Raw genomic sequence first — 6,233 nt, 5'->3', positions numbered from 1 at the left:
AAGAGGTTAGAGGAAGAAATCATGGAGAGAACCATGAAGAAGAAGAGGTTGGTAATGCAAGGCAAGAGCATGAGACAACAGATGATCCTGAAGAAAGGAGATTTATGAGAATCATTAAGGTAGTACAAGGTAATGGTGGGAAGAACCATATTGATTTTCCAATATACCAGGGTAAAATGGATAGTGAAGAAGTGCTAGGGTGGATAGAGGCCCTTGAGAACTACTTTGATCTTGAAGACATAGAGGCAGATAAGAAGGTAAAAGTAGCAACAACAAGACTGAGAGGAACATCACTCACTTGGTGGACTAGTGTTCAGAATGAGAGAGAGGAAAGGTGGTGCAGGGCACCTAACCTATGTGGCAGGGGGGAACAAGTATCTCTGTTGCCGGACACCTTGCCACTCCATGAAAGCGAGGATTCAAGTAGATTAGGAAGTTGGAATAAAGGTTTGGTCCATATATTACAAGTTGGTCTATGTTTTTTAATAAAGGCACATGTAAGGCCCACAAGAATTTTGGTGTGGTTATAAACCAAGTGACTCCATGGGACCAAAAGGCCTTAGAATAGGGTATTTAGAGTCTAAACAGTATTAGCAAAAAGTGGTTGTTTGTTTGTTTTATGGTTGGGAACGCCTATATGGTTGTTCCAATGGTCATGTAGACCTTTATATATGTCATATGTGATCTCAGTTGAAAGGGGGAGATCAGACTGTACGATGGTTTGGAGAAAAAAATAATAAAAACTTCAATTTTCTGAAAATTTACTTAGTTGCATTTAATAAATCCATATGACCAATTTTGAGTCAATGGAATAGTTTAGAAAGTTAGGGAATGCATAAAAACTATAGTTTGAAATTTTAATTTCAAATTCAAACAGTCATATTAGTTTTGGAGGGAAAGTAGTAATTTGGTGTTTGTTTGATTAAATAAACCTTTGTAACCAACTTGGTCGGTTGGACAGGTGCATATAAGCCTATTTAAGTTGTAATGAACATATGCAAGACATGAATCATTATTGGTACGGAAAAAATCATAGAAATTGTATAGAACAACAATCATACTTTCCTCTGCATCAATTAAAAAAATAAAAAATAAATGATACTTATACATACAATGGGGCTCTCTGTGCGAATGAAAATCCCTGATGATCTAGGACGTCGAATCTATACAGGCTCATCGCCAGTAGCCACACCCTATATACAATAAATAATGTAATTAAATGAGATTACCACAAACATTTTACAAGAATGCATCAATATTTAATCAATTAGAAAACATCTAATTACCTTTCCTTTGTCAATGCATGCTGGCTCACCCCCCGCACATTGTCCCCCCGGAGCAGGTGGTATCTGCAAGATAAAAGAAAGATTAGCAACCATATATGCTACAATATCAAATAGAAAAAAGAAATGCGAACACAACATAATGTATCGTAGATGTCTCAAGGCCAAATGAAATGGCCGAGAGTGTAGCATCATCTATCTGTCTGAGCTCCTCCTCGGTCATCAACTAAACATGAATGAAGATCACATACATGTAAAAGTCAATATGGCTTAAAAATTAAAAGTACTCTATAATAAAAATTAACTTTAAATCACATATGTCATAACAAAAAAATGTATACACGTACTGACACCGAAGGAGCCCATGCCTCTACATTCCCCTCCTCTCTCGCATCAGGGTCTGTAGCCTCTGCACGTGCGTCTGGTGTATCCTCGTCTAATACAAAATGATACTCAGGAAGATCACCTATGGGACCCAGGAAAATATTCTTGTATGTAATGCAAGTGTGAGGCACACAAACGTGTGATGAGATAGCCGATGATGAACTAGCACCAACATCATCAACACGAGGAGGCAAGACTGACCTAGCCTGAGATATCATTAGGCTACTCAGCCTATGAATGGCTCTGATGGTCTGAGAGCTAGCCTTTGCCATAATATCTGGATGCTGCACTCGAGGAGGGGGGGAGATATCGGGGGGGGGGACAAAAGTGCCAAGTTTCTTCCACTAGGAAGAGGGTCTATCCTGAGGAGCTCCTAGTCCTAAGCCCATGTTGGGCTTCATGCTCCAATAGTTCACTTTAAGTTTCAACACAAATTCTGCATATAATTTTTTAAGGAAATAAAATGGTATGTCTAAATTGCCATGTGGAGGGATATCAAAGACCATCCACCAACGGTCCCAAAAATTTACACGTATGGCGTCATTTGTGCACCATTTAATCGATAGTTTGGTTTTTTTTGGGTCAACTGGTATACCCATTTTTGGGTTAGCAAAAAGGCTTGCCAAATCGTCTTTGGTTATGTTGAGGGCCGCGACCTCATCATAATCCAAACCATCATCAAACATCTGGTGCATTTCATCACGCCAACGAAGAGCGGCATTTTGTTGGTTTGTAAGAGTTTCAATGTTATCCACTATGGTGTTTAACGTGGATAACATAGGAGCCAGTGCAGGTACATTATTGTATGTTCTATGCAAACCTCTCAACTTAGTGAGATTTTCATTTATCAAATCCTCGATTCAAGGAGGGTTTTGAGGAGGTAGAGGATCATTTGGTGGACGGTTTTGTGGGGATACTGGATCATTTGGTGGTGGGTTGCGAGGAATATTATTCCCTGCCTCAGTGTCATCATTTTGATCAGCCATTCCTATTGAATTGCAAAACGTAATATATATTAAAAAAAAATCTAAATTTTAACCATTTTTGTCAAAAAAACCCTAGATTCAACTAAAACAAACAAAATCTTGTTAAAATCTATTAAATTTAGGTTAAAAATGAGTCGGGGGGGGGGGGGGGGGGGGGGGGAACATACCTGATATCTAATATCCGATTTGCTATCTGATATCTTATTTATTATCTGATATCCGATCTGACTGGCCCAAATTCTCGTGAAAATAAGGGCCGCGGGTCTGTGATTTTGTGTTTAATCCATGCACAGGTATCGAATATCCGATATTATAATATATCTAATATAACATATATATTACATTTTATATATTTTTTTATTATATTTTATATTTATTATATTAATTTACTATATATTATAATATAAAATATTATTATTATACTATATTATTATAATTTATAATATATTATACTTTTTTATTATATATTATATTATAAGATATTACTTTTTATTATTATATTATATTATATATATATATATATATTATATTACATTACTATATATTATAATATATGAAATATTATATTATATTATTATAATATAATATGTTATTATAATATTATTATTATAGTATAATATTATAAGATTATAATATAATAATATTATTATTATTATATTATAGTATAATAATTATTATTATTATAATATTATTATATTATAGTATAATAATAATTATAATAATATTATTATATTATAGTATAATAATTATTATAATAATATTATTATTATATTATAGTATAATAATAATTATAATAATATTATTATATTATAGTATAATAATTATTATAATAATAATATTATTATTATAATATAATAGTATGATATATTATTTAATATTATTATTATTATTTTATATCAATAATAATAATATTAAATAATATATCATACTATTATATGATTTTAATTATTAGTCGGATATTGGATTTAAAATCGGATATCCGATAAGGCTCGGCTTAACCTTCCAGGTTTGGTTCCTGGATTGGTAACAAAAAGTCAGAGCGGATTTTGAAGCACTTTTAGGCGTCTTCAAACACTCTTTTTTTCACATCGCCACTTTTTGGCACACCATGATCCTGCACATACCCATATATTGTAGTTGTATATACTAAGACCTTCTTCCTATTGCATTTGTATTTTCATATTCTATCAATTTTGTGTATGATACTTTATTTTTGTTCTAATGAAAAATGTTATGTTTTGAAGGATATTCTTGCATTATTGATTGATCTTAATTTTCTTTTTCTTTTACTCATGAAGATGCTATTCACTTTCAATTTTTTATCTCAATTAATGAATCTATCCTATTAAAATGTTCCCTAACTTCTAGTCTCAATTATTTCATGATTTTGAGTTAGCATGATTTGGTTAATTATTTTTATCATAAATTTTATATATAAATGATTCAATATAAATATCATATACTACTATTCAAATTAATATAAGATAAATTAATTATTTGATTAGAAAAAATATATTAGAAAAAATTTATCTCTTGTTTAACAAGGGTTGCAGGGTAGCCAAGTTCCTACCAAAGATTGTGCAAGTTTGATAGTAGGAAGGAAAGGTTTGTAGTTTGGAAATTGGTATGGAGGTTGGTCAAACTACGAAGCAATAGTGTATCCATTTCAAATCATGAATAAGATTAAAGGTTTTTCTTAGTGGTCTTTGATGAGTTAAGGAATACAAGTAGTACATACATACATCAGTTGGTCTTTGCCCAATATTAGTCTTTGAAATGCTCTTATAAACAAGAAGTCTAGTTGTGTAAGCATAGAGGCATTGAAATATTGGTATATAATATCCTGTCAGTACAATATATTTTATAATTCAAAATGGTAACTCATAAACCGTGTGGATAGATTATTAAACACAATGGTCAAAGGGACGCCAAGCTAAATAATGAACTAAAATGATTACATTGTTTGTGCAAGTTGAATGGATGAGAAATACACATATTTAATCAAATCGAAATGCTATAATATATATCAGCATCCACCTATTATACCCACCAACACTTTGATAAAAAATGTTTGTATTTCTGACATTGAAATATTTTTGATAGATGCGAACATAGAGAATGTTTGTAAAGGAAAGACAATTGAATTTTGGATACAAACAGGTTTGAGTCATTCTACTAGAAAATTTCAAATATAGTTTGGCATAGTTTTCTATTTGCTTTGAATGATGATTTCATACATGTATGTCTACTATGTTACCTTTCCCAAGTTCAATGAAGAGCATTATATCATTAATGGCTTGCATTCACAATTCCATATAATTTATGTTGTAGGCTTTGTGACATTAACTTAGAGAGTTTAAGGAGTAGTTTTTTCCTTTCAACATATTTGCATTCAATCTCAATACTAATTTTTATTATTTCATTGATGTCGCATGCATTAGCTCTTGCTTTTTGTCTTATTTTACACAAGTTCTAGTTTATTGGTGCAAATAAGAGGGGAATAACAATGTCTAGGGATCCTACAACACTTGTTTCCATGTTTAGATTGTGAAAAAGCCTAAGAAAAATTTTCCATTAAATATCCTACATGCTTAAGCACCATAGCTCTACATGGCAAGAAGCATTGGTTTCAAAGAAAATGGTTGTTATTTATGTGGCATTGCACACCTGATAACATGACAAAAAAATAGCAATTCAAAGAACGTATAGAATGATAATTTGATGTGTCTTTAGTATTTACTTATATTTTCATTGTTTGGATGAAACAACTATTTAATATAAATGTAACATTTTCTCATAAAATCTCATATAAAAGTATAATGAAAATCAAAATAAAGGTTTACGTTATGTTCCATTTATTACTTTTATGAAGTGAGTAAGTTCAATGATTTGATCTAGTTATTCCATACACGTCAAACAACGTAGTTTTCACTTTGATTAAAATATGTCTTCAACCCACCATTTCATGAGATAATGTGTCGAGAAACCTACTTAAAAATTGAAGGTGGTTTCCTTGTCATTGGGATACTAAGGAAAAATTTAGCCTATTTTTACACAAGGCAGAGGGGGGAAAGCTCATACTTACATTGTTAACAACATTTTTCTTTATTGACATTCAATACCCATGAAAAAGAGAAAAGAGAGTACTAAAGGTTGACATAAACACTGATAACCTCAAAAAATAATTCACAGAGGAAACTCTAAATAAGCATCAATTCTCAAAACCCTTGTATGAGATGGGTTGTCCCTAATATAAAATTGTCTACCTGAATAGGTCACTATTGTACATGTAACGCTCTGCCAAGTGATCCAAAAGAATTAACCTAAAGTTTTACTAAGTTTGCTAAACATTTTTTTAAAAGTAAAAAGGTATAACATACACATCAAACACATAGTAGCGGAAGCAATAACATGTAATCAACAAACATACATAACAGGTTACATTCCTTAAGGATCCCAAGACGTTGAGTCACATTTAAATTTAATTAATTCTAAGTATATTAACTACATATCCACATGAAAGAGTAATTATAAAGTCCAATGTCCATTTAATATACATTTGTTCTAAATGCCTCTAGGC

Source organism: Cupressus sempervirens, chromosome 7 (assembly GCF_028749045.1).
Source record: "Cupressus sempervirens isolate cs-2001-9-10 chromosome 7, ASM2874904v1, whole genome shotgun sequence".
In the NCBI taxonomy this organism is placed as follows: Eukaryota; Viridiplantae; Streptophyta; class Pinopsida; order Cupressales; family Cupressaceae; genus Cupressus; species Cupressus sempervirens.
The sequence above is the reverse complement of the archived record's forward strand: the minus strand, read 5'-3'. Positions refer to the sequence as shown.